This window comes from Toxorhynchites rutilus, chromosome 3 (genome assembly GCF_029784135.1).
Source record: "Toxorhynchites rutilus septentrionalis strain SRP chromosome 3, ASM2978413v1, whole genome shotgun sequence".
Taxonomy (NCBI): Eukaryota; Metazoa; Arthropoda; class Insecta; order Diptera; family Culicidae; genus Toxorhynchites; species Toxorhynchites rutilus.
In genome coordinates this window covers 151,217,415-151,242,372 of record NC_073746.1, presented here as the reverse complement: position 1 = coordinate 151,242,372, position 24,958 = coordinate 151,217,415, and the positions used below count along the sequence as shown (strand labels likewise).

At 38.4% G+C, this 24,958-nt stretch overlaps 1 protein-coding gene across 2 annotated transcripts in view; it reads left to right on the top strand.

Moving 5' to 3' along the window:
• The window catches only part of LOC129775118 (protein numb), a 146,055-nt gene that overhangs the window by 9,537 nt on the left and 111,560 nt on the right, over nt 1-24,958 (top strand). The window lies entirely within an intron of this gene.

The window sequence follows — 24,958 nt, the reverse complement described above, 5'->3', positions numbered from 1 at the left end:
CATGCTGGCTAGGTTTATTTGTTGTAAATTTCGAAAAGGCTTACGATGCATCCTCATGAAGCTAGATCTCGTCCCTCTAGTTTTTTAACCTGGTTGGATCCACGCTAGACTTTGATGGCTTTCGCAAAAAACACCAAATCTTTGAAGAAATCGTTTTGTCCAATGGTCTGCAATGGATGATCAGTTTCTCAGACTGCTTTATCTCGACTAGAGATGAAACGGGTTTCCGGTAATTATCCAGTATCCGGCCTATCCAGCCAATATTTGCTATCCGGACGGATACCGGATATTAGAAAAAAAATAACAATTTCTCATTAACGCTAGATTAATCTTTTTTTCAAAATTGAACGTTTTGTTTACAGTTTGTATATTTGAAATATAATTTCTATGTTCGAAACATTCCCAAAAGTTACCGTGAGCCTCGCGTGTACAATTTAATTCAGTTTCGTCTTTTTTGTTTCGTATAATTTGATTTGTGGTAAAGTAAGTGTATCCTCTCTCTGATTATCATCCCTACAGACAGTTCCAAGTTTTGTAATCTTGAGTGAAAATAATTTTTCGATGTTTGCTTATTTGAAATAGTAGCACTGGTCGGACTCGATTATCCGGAATATATTATTTTCACTCCGGATGATCGAATTTTCAGGATAATCGAATCATAAAAAAATTAAAAGAAAATATCTCGGTAAACGTTAAATAACTATGATTTGCACTGACTTATTTGTATATTACAGCATCTCAGCCACAAATTGACTAGCGCCCCATGGGGGAAGAGTAATGTTTTGAAATTCGAAAAAAATCATCGCCTTGTTACAGCTTATGGACCAAAATATTGTTCAAATGATCGAGTCCAAATACAAGCAAAAGCTTGGCATCCAAGTGCTAAGGAGAGTTCGATGACATGATTAAGCGAATCAACATTAGGGATGCTATTTTTTGGGTGGCCGAGGCTTGGGACGAGGTACCGATTGATTCCATTGTGAAGTCATGGAAAACGCTGATATCCCGTTGTCGGTTGTAAAAGAACGCATGAACGGTGATTTTATGGTTTTCGGAAAAATCAAACTTTGGCAATAGTAAGTAAAGTCCGAATGAGCTAAAATGTTGTATAGTGTATTTTTTCGAGGTAATCAACATTTATCAGGAAGTCCCATTTGTAAATATGAGATGACCATTTTTACTGGCACTCTAATGCACATCGTTACTCATGAATTTGTAAATAAATAAAAATTTGCAAGAAAAAAAAAATTAAATCTATTCTGCGATAATATCGCATCATATGAAGATAGACATCTAAATAGACATCTTTTGAGAAGCCAATGAATCAAAGGACTATCAAAGCGGATACAAAGATTTATCACATCATAATTGTAATCCTTTTGTTATTAAGTTCTTAACAGAAAAAAAACTGCTCAATGCTCCTTGCAGAAAACTTGATACTCTATTAATATTTATTCTTCACGAGAAATTTGATCATAGTCCGTTATGTTTATGTAAAAATGTGTTTATAACTGCCTAAAATGTAATCCTTTATTTGCTTGATAAACACATGCAGTTTTTCCCAGTCTCGTATTCGCAAATAATGAGCCAAATATTTGACTGCAGGCGGATATCCGGTATCCGGTATCCGGAAAAACTACTATGCGTTTCATCACTATTCTCGACTACTGGTCCGAACCGGGCAAGGTGCTAACTGACACATTATAACAGAAGTATACCGATGTTCGCCAAAATCCGTCGCTTTCATTTTCCCTCCCGAAGCATCTTTCGGGCCATTTCGAACATTTCTGGAATGCATTTCTTCCAGATGTATTTTCTCTTGTAAGTCCTGTATGAAAACATTTTGGTTGAAAATATTTACTTTCTAGATTACTTTATCCTTAAAAATGAATACATCTTATGAATTACTACGGAATTAAGAAATTCTTGATCCTGTAGTTTTCAACTCAGAATTCATCAACCGAATCTTTAATGTTTGATCTGATAAAGCTCGAAAATCGAGACAAAATTAAACTAGTTAAACTGTAAAACAAAGCTAACAACTCTGTCCAACAATCCGCGTGTACTATGCACACAACTCATCCCAGACTGTACGTGTCTCTGTAATATTGCTATTGTGTATTTTTAGGCAATGTTGGTATTTATTTAAAGAAAAAGATATAATTGAATGAAAAAATTCCAGAAAACATCTTCACTCAGTTTTTAAAGTCATTTAATTCATCCTCCTCAAAACAAAATTAATGATTGTCGGTCTGGGAGATTGTTTGCACGAGTATATTAGGGTTAAAAACATAATGGTTCTTAAAATGAATGACGTTTTGTTGGGAGAAGTAGAAGATACAATCTGGAACGTAACGTTATTTGATTGATGAAATGTTCTTTCGGATTTACATTAAAATCTCATTTCTTTTCTTGAATAACGGTATTTTAAAATAGGAACATTCCGCAAAATCTGAAAAATGTATTTTCGGACGATTACTGTATCGTATTCATTTTCCATCGATTGACGAAACGCTATATTCCATGCGAAAACTGGTTCATATTGACCATCCGGATAGCAAAAAAATTCTTGCTATCAATTTCATATCACATCTGTGTGTATATTCGCATGCACCAGACTTTTTTATTCGATGTTTTCTTTTTAACGTTAGCCGTGTGGTCCCGATTTTTGTAATGTGGTCCCGATTGTAATGTCAAATGAAACTGATGACACAATGTAGATTCTTCAAACGAAACTATTCTAGAAGATAGACCTAATGCACCAGAGGAAGTAAGTTCATGAGAAGAACTTAGACCAAATCGTGAAATTAGAAAATCATCCCGCTTGAAGGATTCTATTGTGAACCGAGACCAACGAAATTAACTACAGAGAAGAGGAGGAGTTGTAGAGTATAATTAGGTTCAACTTCAGAGATTGTTTAGATAGCAATTCTTGGTCTTTAATAAAGATTATCATTCTGAGTTGTACAACGAAAGAGTCGACATCGTGTTTAATTTTCTAGAGTGACGACATCACAACGACCAAGCTGCACCATGTTGTAGTGGATATCTCGTTCAGAGGATACTGCTCGTTTAAGCTCTTCAAATCACTCATACTGTTGGTAAGCTGTATCTACTATTCGTCCGATAGGTTCCTGACAGGATTTTGATTTGGTGAACAAGCTGACCAGTCCAGAATCTGAAGCTCCTATTTATTAAACCATGCCATGACCTTCCAGATTTTATGAATTGATTCCAAATTACCCAATTATCACATTGTTTTTGATTTGCTCATTCGTGTCGATGGTAATCTATCTAAACCAGGCCTTTTTGAGAAAATTCTCCCCAAATCATTAAACTGCCGCCTGCATTGTTACGAGTTGAAAAATTAAATGACACGTTCGGTAAATCCTTCCAGTATGAAGAAATTTCATTCGAGCTGAATTTTCTCAGTCAGGGAAGTTCCCCTGAAATAGTGAAAACCAATGGGATTAGCTTCCGCATTAGTTTTTGGTTCCACAACTTTGGATATGGAATTTTTAGAGAATTTTCTCAAAAAGGCCTGGTTTAGATAACTTACCATCAACACGAATGAACAGTCAGAAGTGCAACGAAGTACTTCAGAATTATTTACGGCTGTTTTTGCATCAAAAACAATGTGATAATTGGGTAATTTGGCATCAATTCAAAAAACCTGGAAGGTCTTGGCATGGTTTAATGAATAGGAGCTTCAGATTCTGTACTGGTCAGCTTGTTTACAAAATCAAAGTTCCTGTCAGGAACTTATGAGGAGTGATCGGACGAATAGTCGATACAGCTTACCAGCAGTATGAGAGATTTGAAGAGCTTGAACGAGCAGTATCCTCTGCGTAGAACGAGATATCCACTACAACATGGTGCAGCTTGGTCGTAACCACCCCGAATGGGTTATTTGAACTGATTGAGAACTAAAGATGACTACGAATCAGAACCTTATCGTAATTCATGTTAAATTGGCGTTAATTTTGTGAAGGAGTGAGAGTTTTTCCATCTGGTTCTATAGTTATGAAACACTGAAATTTCAGTTTTTCAAATGTTTCGCATTTGAACACAACAATTAAGTTGAAATGGCCAGTCTTATAAATGAAGATAGTTATTGTACTCTACACTATATACTTCCATTCAACCGACTTCTGACATATCTCTGGAAACTCAGAAAAAATGAGAGGTTCTATAGTTGTGAAACGCAGTGTATATAAATTGCATCGCAGAGCATAGTGAAAGGTGTCATTCCTAGACTGCGCTAAACATCGCGTTGGTTACAATACTATTCGAAATTTGATTTTACAAGATTTTCAAGTGATGGAAGAATATTTTTTACAAAAGTCGTAAAGAATTTAAATTTTGCATGGAACTGTAATTACCACGTCGTCGAAATATTTTCCAGAATTACCCCATACTTTTTTATGTTATACCATAAGGATTCATTATCTGGTTGAGCCCCTAGGCTATCTGGATGCGATGTGGCCCGTGCTGTCAATAAGGTTCCACTTATCCATCGGTGATGTATACAGGTAAACTTCGATATAACGTACATTTCACTTTCAAAATTGTACGTTGTATCGAATTGTACGTTATATCGAAGCATAATAAAGTACTCATTTGTGCGGCAAATTTCGAGTCCAATCGATAGCTAATATTTAGTATGTCCACCTCCATTTCGGATCACTTTGAAAAACGCTTATTATTCGAGCGTTATTCTCAATATGGCCAATCAAAACGTCCTCCAGTAATTGAAGATACTTCTCGGAGTTCATTCGGGTGAAAATGAAACAAATGAGAAGCTTGCTGTGATAGGAAACGGCTCCCCACACTGTCAAACTTCCGCCCCCAAAGTTTCGCTTCGATCTCACGACATGCCGTTGACTTAAATTGTACCAATAGCAACTGTAACAGTCCGGACCATCCAAATTGAACTTCTTTGGCCGGAAAACACAACACTTCTCCATTCTAGTTTCCATTCCATGTATTGCTGGGCGAAAATGAGATGGTTCTACTTATGGGCGGCGGTCAGTTTCGGCTTCCCTTGAAGTTTCTTCCACATGATGTTTGGTGACTCAGTCAAGATGCGCGCAATATGCCCCTTCGTTACTGGAACAACCGATTCTGCCTTAATGTATGAGCAGGCCATCGTTTCCTGGTTGCTTCGTGTCTGTTATATCCCATATTTCTGGCACTATTTAAAGAAATTCCGTACCACTTTCTCAGATAAAGGGTGTGTCACATCAAATTGCATCACGGAAAAAACGCTGTAGAAATTTAATTTTTAGGAATTATATCTTCAGTTTTCGCTTATAATCAGATAAGAGTGTATAGATCACGTTGGCCATGCTTCACTGTCAATTTTTCGTAAATTTGGAAAAATGTCGTCGAACGAAAAAGAGCGTCGTGAATTAATCCTGCGCACTCATTTCGAGAATCCGGAGTTGTCACATCGGGACATCGGTAAGATGCTGGGAATCGTCTAATCCACGGTCAGCAGAGTACTAAAACGATACTTCGAGAACCTAACCATCGACCGGAAGGTGAAGAACGGCAAAAATGGATGCTCCGTCAGTGAAAAAGATCACAAGCGCGTAGTTAAGCAGTTTAGACGTGATCCGAGATGTTCGGTCCGGGCTGTCGCCAATAAGCGGAATTTATCAAGTTCATTCGTCCAGCGGACCAAGCAGCGGGAGGGTCTGCGTACATACAAGGTTCAGAAGGCTCCTAACCGCGACGAAAGGCAAAACATGGTGGAGAAGACGCGAGCCCGGAAGCTGTACACCGAAATGCTGACGAAGCCGCATTGCCTGGTAATGGACGACGAAACCTACGTCAAAGCGGACTTTCGTCAGCTGCCGGGCCTGTTGTTCTTCTCCGCAGAGGACAAATTCAGCGTTCCGGAGGAGATTCGCAAGCAGAAACTATCCAAGTTTGCCAAAAAGTACATGGTGTGGCAAGCGATCTGCTCTTGCGGAAAGCGGAGCGCCCCCTTCGTGATGACCGGTACGGTAAACGGGCAGGTTTACCTTAAGGAGTGCCTACAGAAGCGCTTACTACCACTATTGAAGCAGCACGAGGGCCCGACCATCTTCTGGCCGGATCTCGCTTCGTGCCACTATTCAAAGGACATGTTGGAGTGGTACGAAACCAACGGGGTCACCTTCGTGCCAAAGGAAATGAACCCGCCCAACGCGCCGGAGCTTCGCCCAATAGAGAAATATTGGGCGATTATGAAGCAGGCCCTCCGGAAGAACCCAAAAGTTGTCAAATCGGAGGCGGACTTCAAGAGAAAATGGATTTCTGTTCAAAAAAAACTACAACCTGACGTTGTACATAACCTTATGGACGGGGTAAAGAGGAAGGTGCGAGCATACGGGGTTGGGCTCGAAGTATGAATAAAAAGAAAATGCCAAAAGTTGTTTAATAGTTTTTATTTTACTGTCTAAAATTTTCAAAAGGATCGGTCTACTGGGCGAATTTCTACAGCGTTTTTTCCGTGATGCAATTTGATGTGACACACCCTTTAGACCAATTTTTGTTACGATCGAGTGATTAGAAAACTTTTGTTCACTGAATATCTTTATTATTTTCCGCCCCTCTTCCTTCAATAGAACACCTTTCGCTATTCCTTTAAATTCTACGGAAATCACTAATCTGACCAGCTTCATACGTTGCACATCTTATATTTATCTTGTAGATTGAACATTCCCAAGTATTTTTTCAAAAAACACAGATAAAGGCTTGGCGATTATGCGAAAACTCGATTTTTATGCCATGCGGCTAAACGTATGTCTCGGGAAAAAACAACGTTTGAATATTATATCCACCGATGCCGCCTTGTGTGTGTGATTGTGACGCACGTCCTTTCAATAAAAGTGACTTAAATATACTATCACTACAGCAAATAAGTATCCCGATAAAAAGAACTTTCCTAGTTGTTTTGTAAGTGTTTCAAGTTTTTTGACGTGGGACTACGTCTAACCGGAATATATGGAGGGTAAAATGAAAACCTAAACACAGAACATGCAGGAAAAAATGAAAGATTTCGAATGCTTATAGCTCGAACATTTCGTACTGGATAGGAGAGATGTTTGCATCACTTGATAGGGAATATTTCTACGCATCTATCGCAACTAACAAAATGTTGTTTTTCATTAGATAAACAATTGAATAAGTGTAAAATATTAGGCGTTATCTAAACGCCCTAACTGCATCGTTTTGATTGGCCCGATTTACGGTTTCCCTAACACAGCCATCAAAACCAAGCAGCCTTGGGGAAATCGGCATTGCAAATACATGAAAGTAGGGGGACTTTTGTTCTCATCGAAAAATGTTCCCTAACACAGACTTTAAAACCAAGCAGCGAAATCGGCATTGCAAGCACACGAAAGAGCCTAGAGGCGAGTGAACTGAAAAGTTTAAACCCTCTTAAAGCCAAAAAGAAGAAAAAGAACACACGAAAGTAGGGGGAGCTTTTGTTCCCACCGAAATGTGTTCCCTAATAGAGACTTCTAAACCAAGGTGCCTGGAGAAATCGGTATTTCAAATTCATGCAAGTCGGGGGTATTTTTGTTCCGACTGGAATGTGTTTCCCTAACACAGACTTCAAATCCATGAAGCGTGGGGAAATCGGCATTGCGAATTCATACAAATCGGGGGTATTTTTGTTCCGATTGAAATGTGTTTCCCTAACACAGACTTCAAAACCGAGGTTTCTGGGGAAATCGGCTCTGCAAATAAATGCAAACTGCGAGTACTTTTGTCCTCGCTTGCCTTTGTGCAGAGTGGAATATGTCTGTCCTAACATGATCTTCTAAACTTAGGAACCTGGAAAAATCGTGCAGCCACTAGAAGCGAATGAACTTCCCAGTTTCAAGCAAATTCGAGATTCGAGAAGTATGTACACTTTTGGGATGTAAACTTCAGAGGGAAATGTAAAATAAAATAATCGTTTGATAATTTTTGTTGTCTTTATTGGAAAGATTTTCAGCCTTAGGCTGGTTCATCAAACGTTTGATAATTCTTCCGTACATATATTTTGTTCTAGTCATCATACCAAACGTAAAAGGTCCGTCATTAAATTTACTTGTAACGAAGAACAATCAATCACAATAAATGAATTGACTTTACACGGCATTTGTTCATTTTTTTCACTCACAGAGCAAATATATTGAACTCAATTGAATTTGGAAACTGTTTCATTCAATCAAGAATTTAATCAATACAAACGAATGATTGCTAAGCTAAGGTAGTTCCACGTGAACCTTGCGGTTATATCATAGATATAACCCACTAATTTTTTTTTCTAAACGAATGCCTATCACTGTATAACAATAAATCTATGTATATATATATATATATATATATATATATATATATATATATATATATATATATATAAATATGTATATATATATATATATATATATATATATATATATATATATATGTATATATACAGCCATTCCATGTCAAACCGATATAGTGGTTCTCAGATTTTCGTGGGAAGTGGAAATTTTGTTCTTTGTCACAAACCATTAGACCCATATTTTTTTATTTCTTTGTTAGGGTGACCATTTCCATTTTAGGGTGGTCCGAACAATCAAATTTTTCCACTTTTTTCAAAAATGAGTTTTTTTTTAAATTCATAACTTTTGAATTACTGAGCCGATTTAAATGGTCGACATATCAAATAAAAGCTGATCTTTTTTGAAAAAATACCAGAGTTGCAAAAAACTTTAATTTTAGTTTCGTTATTAATGTTTGTATTTGTTTTGTTTATAGTTTTCATGGTCTCGGGACCAAAAGCGCTATATTATTTTATATTTTTTATTGGAAAGTTGAGAATTTTTTACATAACATATCTCGAAACCAGAGTTGTACGGAATTTATTACGATTAGACAGTTGCTGTATCGTTGATGATTCATGGATATAAATCGGAACAATATCGCGACCTATCAATCTTCTTCCGTGCCAATGGGCACCGGCTGTAACCTCAGCCGTATCGAAGCGCGCAAACCAGGGAAAAATGAAAACGTGGGCCTTTGCCGCACCGCTGGGTCCATTATGGATGCACAAGCAACATCAATATATATATATTATATACAAACATACACAAAGCGAAACTCAAGAAGCGTGAAGGCGAAGACGATTACACCAAGTTGCTCGCGTGCGTAGGCAATCACGACCAAGGCTAGCAATGACAATTTTAGAAGCCATACGATAATTGCTGTGTCGCAGAAGAGGCTGGAGGAATATCGCGTTACGCGATGCTTCAAAATCAGTGATGCCAAATCTGTGCCAACGCAAGCAGGAGTGGTGCCGACACAGAATGTAGGTTTAAAATTAGCATTGCAACAAACTTCTTTAGGCGGGCAACTATTGCTGCTAATGTCGAATAATGGAAGGTGTTTCCAAAGCATTGTTGCTGCTCGTCTTGTCGGGTAAATATTCATTGATGGGTGTGGAAGGTTATTGCTATGGCGCTAAAAAATAATGTTGAAGCAAAAATGAAATGAAAATAGGTGAAAACTCACAGCAGTTGCGTTCGAATATTGCTTCCAATGTTTTTCAATGCAATGGTAGATGTACAGTGAGTTGTTGTAGAATTTCAATTAGGAGGTTTCTAAATGAAAGTTTTATGTTTCAGTTGAGAGAGTATTCGTTTCTATATTTATTACATTACTTTGTTTTTATAAAAGCGCAATCGAGATGAACAGTTCCTGAACTCTCAATTCAAATAGACATGTTTTGTTTCAACATCAGAAACAAATTAAGATCCAGTAAAGGATGCTTTTTGATCGCGGAATAATTTTACGTTTATCTGCAAACAGTTATAGCTATCGAAAGTTGATTAAAAATAACAATTTGATTCAATCCATCATAAAACGTGTGTTTCCCAACTTTTATGATCGATGTTGCACCGATAGGCCTATAATGTAAAATCAATCGAAACCTGCAAAATGAATTGATTAACAACGCATTTTCCGCGCAGAGACAAATGAAAATGATAATTGAAAAATCGACTAGTTTATTCCGTGCGATTCGCTTGCACTTTCAATACTTCCATCTAATACAATTTATGGCTTCGATAAAACAAAACCTTTGCTCTCTCGTGATTGGATGATTTTGGCCATCGGTAGCCAATCTATCTGAAAAGAGATATCAACTTGTTGTTTTTATACAGCCATTCCATGCCAAACTGATATGCTGGTTCACAGATTTTCGTCAAAAGTGGTAATTTTGTTTCATAACTATTGATTGTTTATTGTTCTTGAGCTATGCTTTTTCAAATTAACCGATGGTCCGAAAAAAAAAATTTACCCCTTTTTTCCACCACAAAAATTCATAACTTTCGAACTACTGAACCGATTCAGACGATCGACATATCAAATTAAAGTCAATGAGCTATTCACATTTAGAAAAATATTAGACTTGGGGATAATACTGAGTTTTGTTTTCCTAATTATTTGTTTATTTGCAACGTCTCAAATGCTAGAAAACGATTACATAAACTGATCTTAACCTAATAACCCTTAATACAAATTTTAAATACATTTTAAGACATGTCAAATTCAAACACTGTACAAACACTATTGAACAAACGAAGACAAACATCCAACGGGTTATTGAGACCATCAGAAATTCTTTGTCGTCTAATGAACAGCGACTCACGCTCACGAAGCTGACGGGAAGGTGCATAAAACGAAACACTGGACAACAATGATGGACAATCGATGTTTCCCGAAGCCAAATAAAAAAAAACCCGTGTCACTGTGACGGGAAAACACTGTGACGAAGCGACTTATTGAAATTGTTGATAGTGGCTTTTTCAGAGATTCCGCACATTCTTTCAGGAACACTGGTGGAAGATTGTCGCTCCCGGGTCCCTTAGAAGCGTCGAGTCTATTCAAAGTAAAGGGCGAACACGAAATTATTGCGATACCGAAAATGTCATGCCAATTTTCTTATAATGTTTAGAATCAAACCAAAATTTTAGGGTAGTTTTATACATATATTTACTTCAAAAATCAAAAGAAAAGTTAATCGATGGAGCCTTGAGTGTAAAATTGAACGCATTTTCGCTTGATGCCCTCCATCACAGTCTTTACAGTGTCATCCGGTACCAGTTTCTCAGTTTTTTCCATTTTCTTAACATGTTCTTCTCGTCTTTGACTGTCTTCTTGCTCTTCCGAAGTTCCCGCTTCATTATTGCCCAGTACTGCTCCACCGGGCGCAGCTCCTGACAGTTTGGCGGGTTCATGTCCTTTGGAACAAAATGGACAGAATTGGCCTCATACCACTCCAGGACACTTTTAGAATAGCTAAATCTGACCAAAATAGCGGAGCTTCGTCGTGCTGCTGCAAGAACGGCAAAAGGCGCTTCTTGAGGCACTCAGATTTGTAGATCTCGCCATTTACTGTGCCCTTTGTCACGAAAGGCTCACTCCTCAGTCCGCAAGAGCAGATGGCCTGCCAAACGAAATATTTGGAGACGAACTTAGACATTTTCTTCTTCTTAAATTTGTCGTCCACATCGAACTTGCTCTTGCCGGTGAAAAACTCTAACCCCGCAATTTGCTTAAAATCGGCTTTTATATACGTTTCGTCGTCCATCACACAGCAGCCATATTTTGTCAGCATCTTCTCGTAGAGCTTCCGTGCCCGAGTTTTAGCCGTCGATTGTTGCCGCTCATCGCGGTTTGCGAAGTTCTGTACCTTGTATGTATGTATGTACCTTGTATGTTATGTATGTTCCAGTTCTCTTCTTTGCATTCTGGACGTAGCTATGCGACATGCCGATCTTTTTAGCCAAATCACGTCTTGAGACGTTGGGATTTGTTTTAATCATCCGCTTCATCCTTCCCTCCGTCTTTTTGTATTCCGGTCCCGGTTTTCTTCCAGCTCCTTTGCCGTGGTCAAATGTCAACCGCTCCTGGAACCGCTTCAACACTCTGGAGACGGTTGAATGGTGAATGTTTAACATTTTTCCCAACTGCCGGTGCGATAGGTCAGGAAATTTCAGGTGTTTGGAAAGAATTTGTTCTCTCGACTCGCGTTGGTTCACCTCCATTTTCGTTGAATCGAAAAACACGACTTCGAGTTTGACAGCATGTAGACAATACACATCAATGAGAAAGTGTGCAAAATTTGGTTGATTTTTGATAAATGGTAAATGGTAAAAAAGTTATGCCCTGTTGAATGTGTCGCAATAATTTCGTGTTCGCCCTTTAATCCAAATTTCGAATTGTGTTATTTTTGAAAAGTGGTAGATTCACCTTCAACGTAGGGCAGTCTTTGATGCTGAAAATGCTGGTGAGTTAGTGTTATACACACTTTCGAAAAAATCAGCGAACAACATTTGGAGAATCAGCAGTTGTGTCTCTTAACGTCATCTCAGCGGAGAATTACTTATACCGTTTACGATTGCGAACAGCAGAGGGACTTTGCTTCGCGGTCATCTCCAAGTGAGCAATGTAGTTACGAAATGATGCAATCTGACAATCGTTGTACAAAGTTTCAATTGAACGAAGAAGATTGCGATTATCATCTGTCCTTGCTCGGAAAAAGCGTTTTGGAGTTTTTCGAACAACGTTGCGAAGATGTTGCAGCTCGGATGTCCACCAAGGATGCTTGAAAGAATGCTGGCTGCACCGTCTGCGCGGAACAAACTGATCCAAAATTTTATACACTTTGTCATAATATGAACATACCATTTCGTCTGTGTCAAGCCGTTGAAAATCATGTCCCAGTTAACAGCGGAAATTGCAGTGTTCAGCTCTGTATAGTCGTATCGTCGAAAATCGTATTTGTCATTATCGTTCAGGCTCCAAGAAAACTGCATGAGAAAGGTGTCAACATCAATACGAAGAACGAACGGCATGTGGTGGTTGTCGAGTTTGAGGAGAGCTGAAGGCGGTTCAATCAATTCAACGTCACTTGGCTCGTCCACGAATGCTAGAAGTATCCGACCATTTGAATTTAACAGACTATTGATTTGGTGTAAACCCGGAGCAACCATAGTTTCGATTAGCGCGATCCCTTGTTCAGAGGATTCGTTTGATGGCAGCAAACCCTTGACATCGCCGTCTTTCTCCCATATTAGACGAGGCAGATTGTAACCGCCGACTACGACAATCTTGTCAGAATCCGAGATACGTTCGCGAAGCTGTTGAATCGCTGCGGATTTCACATACGTAGACCGTAGACCGGGGATCGGATGGATTTATATCTATAATGGAACTTGTTGATTGGGCTGGTGTTGCAACAGATTTGAGGATGTTGCTCCTGGATCGAGACGTTGCGTAGGTTTCCAAAAATGCCGAACATTAGAATCATTGCTGATAAACTTTCGAAATCCTATTCCTTGTGGCCAGGTGGCGGGTTCCATTTCTTTGGATTTGAGATTCATAGGAACACACTTTTTTTCAACAGTTTTCCTCCTCAACCTAAATTATTGGTTGTAATTGTTTTTTCACAGGTCTCGGAACCAAGGGCACCTTATTTTTTATATTTTTTCTTGAAAGTTCATGTTTTTTTCACATTACACATCCGAATATCAGAGAGGTAACTTTTTTCTTTTAAGAGTTATGATTTTACAAATTTAACATGTTTTTAGTTTCGTTCGATATCTGTGGATGAAGAAGGTTGCTGTTGACCGTCTGAAAAAGCTGAACAAGACGGAGCATCTGCTCATAATATCAAGATCAGTCTCTATATCAATTCTTTGGATTAATGTGTGTGGGGCACCGTCGGGACTATCCTGACTATCCTCAGTTGACTATGACTATGCTGAGCACTGCTACCGATCGAGCGGATCATAGCAAGAATCGCAGTAGGCTGTTCGATTTTTATATTGCCAAGAAAATCAATGCCAGCCAAAGTACTGTCAGATGGATTCGTCTGCATGGCGCATTTCGACCTTATCGAACCAATAGGCAGCCAAACAGTACACTGAAGCAGAACATAGGGGTTTGGCCACGTTCCCGGAAGTTACACATTAAGGTTCTCACAACAGTCGAGAAAGACTGGTTCTCACCCGTTTCCTGCTTGGTCACACTTTTTGCAACTAACTAGTAGCTAATCGACAAAACAGAACAACCCTTACGATCCTGTAATGCGGCCATTAACTATTTTTAGCTTGATTGTCAGCATACAATAGATATTCGGACCTGACAAAAAAATAGGTCAAAGTCAAAGAGATATTCTCAGCTGATATGAATCTCAAGAATACAATTTGATTGCGATTCGGAAGGAAATTTAAATTAACGAATGTAACGGAAGATTTAGTTTTCGTAAACAAACAAACACCTAAGAAGAAACGCATATTTCAGACACGATTCATCAGTCATACAACTAGCGAACAGACGACAGCGACAGCGAGGCTCGAAGATGACTTTTCTCAAGGCCGATAGTGATGACTGTAGTTTTAGTTTTCCGAGCGAACGGCAAAGCAGCAATATTTTCGAATGCCCACAAATGGGCAGAATAAATGTAATGTTCATGGTCTTGAAGATGTCTCCCAACTTTTCCTTTCTCGTCATCGTGTGAAACTCCTGTCTCGGAAGTTGAGAAAAGGAGCTTGATTTCGCGTGCGAAAAGCTTGAATTTTCGCATTACCCGAAACATATGAAGGATGCCATTTTAAGAACTGAAGAGCAAACGTCAAAATAGAAGAATCGTTCTACATGCTCATACCTCTAAAATGAGGGGAGTTCAGAATTTTTAAATTTACTTTCAAAGAAACACGTCAAATTGAAATTGAACATATGTTGATTGTTTCATCCTTTAAGGTCATGAAATGTTCTGGTATTCTGAACAGTGAAACAAATTATCAAAATTCATTCACGAATGAAGACATTAGCTTTTTCCCAGTGTCGGATGAATTCTCTTCAACACCATATCTGTCCTAATGAGTATAACACAGGAGTCGAGAGGCGTGAACTTTGTCTAGTATATTCAACGAAAATAGCATGAATGAATTTCGAGAAGCCTACATTCAGGCACTTTCATTATTGTCAATAATTTCAGGTGATTATCACGAACGTTAAGTTGATCTTCATCGCTTGCAGTGTATTTTTATTGAAAAGGTGTTTGATTTCCATATTTAGGAAAAAAGAAAGTATCAGGAATCCGGAAAAGGCAACATTAGTTTTCGTTGAGTGTTGATCGTTGTGCGGTATTGAGCGGTTGAGCAAAGTGAACGGCGTTGAACATTCCATTTCCGTTTCCGCTCTAACAAGATCTTAGTTTCTAACACTTTCTTTGTCCAACTTCACTTCACTAACTCCATTTTCGGTTTTCAGGGTCTTTCACAATGAACCGTAAGCAAGCATTTTCTTTTCAAAATGGTATCGGAATACTATACTCGACATCTGCTGTTGAAGCCCTTCATCCAATTCCCATATCGTAGGGGTTTTATATTAATGCTGGTCATTTAGAGCCAGTATCATTAGGCCGGAAATCAAAACAAGGTTATGGTCGTTTTCCGCTCTGCTGTTATTTTCACCTATTGCCCATATAATTGGACGTTATGCCATTTCTGGTCAAAGTCAGAATTATACTGTACATTCCACTGCCGAAGTCGCCAAAAACAAGAATTTTGTGTGATGAATGGTCATTCTTCCCCATTAATCGGTTTTACTCTCAACTGGTTGACGTTGAATTTTATGCTCTGATTTTCACCAATACGCAATGATCTTCAATTTCGACGTTTCGAATATCATTACGAAAATGAAAAGGCGATTGAAAAATGAACTTCATGGCAAGCTGATGTTGATGTTCATTCCACTGGTGTTCATTGATAGTGTTGTTTCATATTTATCGACTCTCACTTGAGCAGCAGGTTATCAATACAAGATGGGCTGAAATTCACTGTATTTGAATGTCGTGAACATGAATATTTTCGGCCCTGATTCTGAATAATAACTTAAACGTGCTCTAACGGATTCCAATTGAATACAACTTCGTGACAAAATCTGCCGATTATAAAAATTCTATGACATTAACAGAAGGGAATACTACATCGCTGACAAACTGACGTATGTTTTCCTGCGTCTCAATTAGCGAACCACTTCCTCCGTTAGATTTTCAATAATTGAACAAAAGAATGTTGACACTACGTATACATACCACACCCTCGAATTGGACTGCTGTGAGTTTAATATTCATTCGCTGGCACCTTGTTCCACTCTAATAACAAGGACGAACCAAACCATGCAACCCAGTTACCACAAGAGTTTCGAACTGGTCGAAATCACCAGAAAGATGGCAAGGCGCAGCGAAACGATGCGATGTGAGAGTGTGATGTTATCCAATATATTTCTGAAACCAAAGCTCTCGTCAGGGAAGCCATAAAATAGCACCGTTGCATCTTGGCGCCCTCTGCTATTGGAAAATAGCGAGTTTGCAAACAGATAAAAAGTATGTTTGTATCCTCTGCATTGAAAATAATGCGACTGTATGAGTTTCAGCGGAAACACAGTTCAGTTTCTGTTCTTTTACCAAGCTAGCTGGAAGGCTGAGAGATTCAACCGAAAAAAATAATATTGGCGGTGATGATTATGGGTGGCATATGTGGGAAAGTTGTTTTTTTAATTCATTATTCAGTGCGAGAATCGTTGATTATTCACGTGTTGGTCATTGAGCGCTTTGAATATTTTGATTACGTATTAATAGCTTCCAAATTTTCGGTTACATTTCGCTATGTAAATATTTATTTTGCACTAGCACGCACTTATTTCCAATTTTGTGGAAGCTATAATAAGAAATATTTCCCTTCATCTAACACCTCGTTCATAGGCGCCTTACTTTCGATCAGAGACTCATAAAAAACCACCAAATCAGCGCTCTTCAAAAAAGGTTATTTATTATTCTTATCTCGTCAAAACAACACTAGCAAAGCGGGGAGTGAAAAACTGGAAAACCCCAATCGATTCGAATCAGCGTTTTTTTTCCTTTTATTTCATACACATGCACGGGTAACCCAATTGCCTTTGTTCATTGCATACAGCCAGGCTTCAATGAAAATAATCGTACTTATCATAGCTCCTAGCCCATGAACCCCGTACAGGCGTGGGGTGACGTAGGGAGATAGGAGCAGGCCAGCGTGTGCTACGCCATCCTATTATGCTCGGAAAATCTAATTTCACCAACGCGGAATCGTCGATTAGATTTATCAGCTCGGGAAGTTCGTTATATTTGTTGATAGGGTGGGTCGTCCATGTTGACGACTATTTTTACACTTAGTTTTGACTGTCCTCTGCTCTGGTTATAGCTCACGTGCTTTGTAGTACGAAGTTTTGCGTTAGAATGTTATGTACCACAATAAAGCTTACCTTTTACCCTTTCAATGAAAAATAACCAGAGAATCATTTATTTGACATTTTTCTTTTATTTAACGTCTTTATATTTCAGAATAAATTGACCAACTAACCCATAGACACGGCGTAAATTGGTCAATAATAGGCATGTTCTTTTTGAGCAAATAATAAGCATTTTTCCATTAGAAGTTTCCTTCATTATAAAAAAATTAATAAAATCAAAACAAAAACAGTCAACAAATATCATGTAGTCAAGTAAAAACACAAATTATTAAAAATTCTAAATTCTCATCGCTGTTGGAAATTTGTCAGGTAATCTTTTCTAGCGATTTCGTCTCTCTTCCCCTTTTGCGGCGCACCAGAGATCCCCGGTTTGAAGACATGTCTTCATTTTGAAGACATTTGATTTTTTGAAGACAATTTGAAAACATTATGAAATATGTTAGGACATTTCAGTATAATAGCGTATGTGGATTTTTAAAAGATATTATTTTCATTATATTCTAACTTTCGTCAAAAAAAAGTAGGACTTTAGTCTCAACGAACGAAGCGGTCTGAACACATATTGTCTCTAGAAGACATTAGTTCATTTGCGCTCGAAAATTCGAATGATTGTGACATTGCATTTCTAGTATTTCGGGCCTATACTATACATTTGATTAACCTAGATCTTTCAAATGACCACTTCACAAATCGAAGGTTTCCCTGCGGCGCACAGCCGGTTTCTTGCTTGCATTTGTTTTGATGACATTTGTACCGTTCGCCCCAAAGTATATTGAAATAACCTCCAGGTATGCTACATTACTCGATGCATTATTGTGAGTTCTGATATTCAATGTTAGCGTTTAGGGGCTGTCCAGATACCACGTGGACAATTTTAGGGGGGGGTAGGGGTTACGGAAATGTCCACGCTTGTCCACGGTGAGGGGGAAGGGGGTATAAACAATATCCACGTGGACACGTTGAATGAATATTAAAAAAAATTCTGTTCACATTCGAATGGATTTATTGAAAATGCAGAATGCAGAAATTTCCATATATTGTTGAATATGGAAATTTTTGCATTCTGCATTTTCAATAAATCCATTCGTATTTATCGACAAAAAGTATTGAGCTGTCTGATAGCGCTGAACATCTATATTTTTCATACAGTTGAACTTCTTTGCTGAAATGTGTATTCTGAGGATGTATTTTGGAGTGTATCTTTGAGGCAAGCGGAATGAACCATAATCAGCTATCCCCAAAACTGGTCTTCACCTGGAGAAAGTCATCTTTGTATGTGGTGGGATTCGAACGGAATTCTGCATTATGCATTATAAATTCCAGCAAGTTCAAGTACGCAACCAAAATCAGCGATTTATAATTAGTCAATATGATAAGTAAACTGTTCCACCAGAATTATGTTCCTTTGACAGCCCGAAAAAAAATCTTGGAGTTTGACTGGGATGTGGTACTCGGTGGAATACCTATTTGGGTGGTACTCATCAGATATTGCATCGTCAGATGCCGTTGGAAAAAGGGCAAGAATTCCGACTCATGGGATGGCATAAAAAGTATCCTGCACAGTTTTTTTACGAGAAAAAAAGGACTGTGGATGTGTGGAGAAAAAAAAGGTGCACAGGTACCTTTCAAGAAGTTAATACCACTCAAGTTTTTGAATTTTTCAGCGATCAGGAAAAGCTCGGTTGAAACGAAGTGTAAATAGTGAGAAACATTAACTATCTTTGTTAATTTTATAAAGGAGTGAGAATGTTAAATGGGAAGTAACATCTGGTTCTAAAGTTATGGAACACCGATACTTTATTTTTTGAAGGATTACAAAACAATGAGGTTACAAAGTTTGTTTTATAAACGAAAATAGTCATTGTATACCATTTTATCATTTGGGCCGATATCTTTCACATCTCTAAAGACTAAAAAAATGAGTGGTTCTATAGTTATGAAACGAAGTGTAGAATTGTATAAGTGTGTATCCTAAAAATTATGCTTTTGTTTTTCCCCTAAAAATTGGCAAAAATATTTCGAATAATCCTACATATCCCAAAACTTACGAAGTTGTACAGAAAAATAATTGGTAAATTTTTGTATTGCAGATTGATGATTAGAGAAGTTAAGTGAACAGCATCAACTATGTTCTATTCAGGCGCGAAAAATGAAAAAAAAACGAAACCGCCAGTGTTTCATAACTATAGAACCAGATGGAAAAGTCAGGAGTAGAACGAAGTATTTCGGAATTGTATGTTACTAGGGATTAGGGACTTCACACATCAAAACCCATTCGAGAACTTGTGATGAATAATCTTATCAAGGATAGATGTAGCTAAAAAGCAGTATCATTATTTGAACGGACATTGAACTAAAATGAGTTACGGATTAGAAACTGGTTGTAATTCATGCAAAATCGATTTAAATTTTGGAAAGGAGTGATAGTTTTCTATCTGGTTCTTTATTTATGAATCACCGGCATTTTTTTTTTTTTTTTTGAATTTTTAGCGCCTGAACAAAACAATAAAGTTCAAATGGCCTGTATTACAAATGTTATTATATCCTACACTATGTACTCCATTTCAGTCGGAAGCTTAAAGAACATCCCAGCTTTAAAACTTAAACAGCTCAACCAGCTTACGTCGATTTATGACAGAAAATGTTGACTAGTGATGTTTCTAACTAAACAGTGATACAAATAACTTCACGGGCAATGTTAAGCAATGAACCAATTGATTGAAAATTGATTACAAACCGCTATTACTAATGAAGCTAACATTTTTATAAAGTAAAAACAGACAATAGAAAATAAAAACGAATTTAAAATGGAATTTATACGCAGTACAATTTTTTTGCCGAATTTTATTTCCAAGAAGAGACGAAATGTCCACGTGGACAACAGAGGGAGGGGTATAGAAAATGTCCACACTTGTCCACGGAGGGGGAGGGGGTGTCTAAAATCACACTTCTTCTGTCCACGTGGACAGCCCCTTATTGTATTTAATGGAAATTTTACAGCAAAAAATATAAATATGACAATTATATTGCAAGTGGTTTGTGCGGTGGTTGGTATCAGGTTGTCTTGTTTCAAATACACTGGGCTTAACAGTAAAACATATGTTTTCTATATTTGTTTATAGCATGCGTAATGAAACGCGGTATACCTGAAAAATGTTATATGCGTTGCTCTCAAACGAGAAATTTGTGTGACCAACTATCCCCTCTATATATAAAAAAGAATATTCATGAAAATTCACTAAAAATAATTTTAGAAGCGATTTTCATAAACATTTAGAACTGATACATGCAATAAATTTTTGTTTTACGTCTAAACCGATTTTTTTCATGATTATTACCCACCAATTTCAGAACCAATTCCATAATGGGCAAATAGTGAATGATTTTTGGAAAAATCGGCATCATGTTCGTATTTTTAACCCACTTAATAAAAAGTTTTTCCAATTTGCTTATTTTATTGCATTGCACTTACCCCTATGACCAACTATCCCCGCCCTACCCTACTGCGCAATTTATTCTAAAACCCGTGCCGCAAACTATGGTTGCTTTCTATCAGAGATCGTATAGTGACCTTTCAGACATTAATCGGCTTCGTTGGAAGAAACAATGTTGCTGAAGTTGTTTTTTTTTATCATTTTATTAGAATTCTTCAACGTGAACGGGGAGAAGTATTTTCGATTAGCGAGGTGTAAGCTGTTCTTAAGACTCTAGTTAATTTAGATGAAACATAGTATGCTAAATTCATTAAAACGAATTATTTTTCGATACTGAGTTGGAATACACTGAATAATGGAGGCTAGTCTAGGAGAAACACAATAGAATGTATGGATTGTATTAAATTTTATTCCTAAATGGGCAGATGATCAAAGAAGTGATATGATTGATATGAATGATTGAAGAAGTTATATTTTATGAGCTTAAAATGTGTAACAAAGAATTCTTGTCAGTTGCACGTCGGAAGGTGCAGTTGTTTATATAGATGGAAAACGAATTTTTAGAGTGTAAGAATTCGTGAAGCTATAGAGCTTCGGAATTGCTTCGGCTATAGAGTAATTCCACGCAAAATCAGCCGACCGTTGCCCCGATACTTTTATACAATTTTTTTTTACAGTTTCTACGTACCAAAAAAGTTATTTTAATTATCAGATGACCAATTTTATTTAGGACTGATTTTTCATAAGGGCAGATATCATTGACTGACTTTCAATCATTGACTTTTCTTTACAAAAATAATAACTCGGACGTCTGCTTAAACTATTATGTACGGCAAAGTTGTTGGAAAATCAATGGATTGTTTGGGAAAAATAACATGGGGACATGTTTTCAGTTATCAAAAATTTCAATTTTTGAGTATGATTTTTTAAAGTTATATTTAAAATGTTATTTATCCTAAAAAGTTCCACAACAATAATCGAGTAATGTTTTTTTTCGCAAGAAAAGGTCAATTATATTGGATATGCCCTTTTAAAAATCAATTGTGATTTTGAACACTTGCAACATGATTTTAAAAAAATAAAAGGGTGGTGTCCAAGACTCGACCGCATTGTGAACGTGCATACGTAACGTAATGTAACGTACGTAGGACTACAAAATAATTTTTCGGCGAGGACAAGCGTTGCGGAACAAACTTTTATCTTCAGTTTTCATCGATGAACACAGCTCTCGCCCCAGGAAAACATCTTTATTATATCCGGTTTGAAATACGCTACACTTTGAAACCACCTTTAACCCGGGAGCAATGCACAGAATTCTCTGCGTTTTTCATTTTTGATGTGGTAATAACTCGTTCTGTCTGAGGCTTCGAAAATTTCTTCCTTTAGTTTAGCTATTTCGTGCTAAACTAAGTGTGCAAAGCACTTAGACCCTTATCGACGAAATTCTCAATAAAGTACACTCGAGATTTGCCAGAAGCAACACTGCACTTCAACACCACTTTTAACCTGGAAACAATGCTCCAATTAGCGGAAATTGGAAGATCGATCGGAAAAAGTTACCAATAAGTCCCGTAAATTCACAAAAACTCTTTTTTGACGAAAAAGTTATAAAAATCAATTGGCTTTACAAATTTACAAATAACTCGAATCAAGTTTTAGGGACTTTAAAATGACCTGTGTGGAGGGTGAATGTGATCCTCCTATTACATCCAATGTATTTCGCTCGCAATGTGTTGTCTTCCCTTTTATAGGTACCGTGCCTATGCGACGCAGCCCTGCCGCCCATACTTCGCCTACTTTGCGGTTTGCTCCAACCCTGCATCATCCAACCGAATTACGCAGCACCAGCTCTCGTCCTCAGGCATTCTGTCAGCGGTGAAGGCAAGACGTGTGCTCCGCGAACAAAGCATAAAGCATCTCCGAAATGGCTGGTTTTTAGGTGGCTAAAATCGCACATGACCGATGGATAGTTTTGTAGAAACGAGTGAAGATTATTGATTGATGATCCATTCTTGCCCTCGCGAGAACAATACACAAGAAATTTGTTTCCTTATAGTAATATTCGCTCCCCCGGCACCATTATTGCACATTTCTTAATCGTTTCAATTTACGTTTAGTAACACGTAAATCTACAAAATGTGCGTGTCATGCATAAATATAGGAGCACTCTCGTCAGACGGCATGAAAGCCGATCCGGTGCTTCTATCGAATAACATTGTACCACTGTTTGCTTTTTCTTGCATTCATCCCATCGTGTAAAATCTCTGTAATCGTGTAAAATCTCTGTAAAACCTCTCAACACCAGGAAAAAATTTGCTTCCAATTCTCGTTAATTGAAAAACTTTTGAGGATTAGAGAATCACAATGTTAAGGCGCGTCCACATTATGCCGAAAGATACCGATCGGCCTGTACCAGGCGGCATGTTCGGTTCGTTATGTAATGTGGATGCCACATCGGGTGCACGAAGCCGAAGCCCCATCGGATGTACGAAGCCGTCACGAACACACGAAGCACAATGTCAACGCTAATTTACTTCGTTTTGTTTTGGTTCGACTTTCTCGAACTGGATCCGCTTGTTTCGGGTTGGGTTCGGTTTGTTTCGAGTCGGTTTTCGGCGTGCCGACAAGTCCGGGCGGTACGTCCACATTTAGTCGGCTTTACCGGGCGGCGAAGGCCGCTCGACGTAATGTGGACGCGTCTTTAGAATATACTCACTAAAAGTCGTAGTTCTACAATAAAAAAAAGGTATAGGGTCGCGGCAAAATCGTCTGTTTTAGCGTGCAATTGCTCTATATTTTGTGTTTATAAAAAAAAGGTATATGGTCGCGGCAAAATCGTCTGTTTTAGCGTGGAATTGCTCTATATTTTGTGTTTACCTGGTAAAGGGTGTGTCACATCAAATTGCATCACGGAAAAAAAGGCTGTAGAAATTTAATTTTTAGGAATTATATCTTCAGCTCTCGCTTATAATCAGATAAGAGTGTATAGATCACGTTGGCCATGCTTCACTGTCGATTTTTCGTAAATTTGGAAAAATGTCGTCGAACGAAAAAGAGCGTCGTGAATTAATCTTGTGCACTCATTTCGAGAATCCGGACTTGTCACATCGGGACATCGGTAAGATGCTGGGAATCGTCCAATCCACGTTCAGCAGAGTATTAAAACGATGCTTCGAGAACCTAACCATCGACCGGAAGGTGAAGAACGGCAAAAATGGATGCTCCGTCAGTGAAAAAGATCACAAGCGCGTAGTTAAGCAGTTTAGACGTGATCCGAGAAGTTCGGTCCGGGATGTCGCCAATAAGCTGAATTTGTCAAGTTCATTCGTCCAGCGGACCAAGCAGCGGGAGGGGCTGCGTACATACAAGGTTCAGAAGGCTCCTAACCGCGACGAAAGGCAAAACATGGTGGAGAAGACGCGAGCCCGGAAGCTGTACACCGAAATGCTGACGAAGCCGCATTGCCTGGTAATGGACGACGAAACCTACGTTAAAGCGGACTTTCGTCAGCTGCCGGGCCTGTTGTTCTTCTCCGCAGAGGACAAATTCAGCGTTCCGGAGGAGATTCGCAAGCAGAAACTTTCCAAGTTTGCCAAAAAATACATGGTGTGGCAAGCGATCTGCTCTTGCGGAAAGCGGAGCGCCCCCTTCGTGATGACCGGCACGGTAAACGGGCAGGTTTACCTTAAGGAGTGCCTACAGAAGCGCTTACTACCACTATTGAAGCAGCACAAGGGCCCGACCATCTTCTGGCCGGATCTCGCTTCGTGCCACTATTCAAAGGACGTGTTGGAGTGGTACGAAGCCAACGGGGTCACCTTCGTGCCAAAGGAAATGAACCCGCCCAACGCGCCGGAGCTTCGCCCAATAGAGAAATATTGGGCGATTATGAAGCAGGCCCTCCGGAAGAACCCAAAAGTTGTCAAATCGGAGGCGGACTTCAAGAGAAAATGGATTTCTGTTAAAAAAAACTACAACCTGACGTTGTACAGAACCTTATGGACGGGGTAAAGAGGAAGGTGCGGGCATACGGGCTTGGGCTCGAAGTATGAATAAAAAGAAAATGCCGAAAGTTGTTTAATAGTTTTTTTTTTACTGTCTAAAATTTTCAAAAGGATCGGTCTACTGGGCGAATTTCTACAGCGTTTTTTCCGTGATGCAATTTGATGTGACACACCCTTTAGTACCGCATCTGT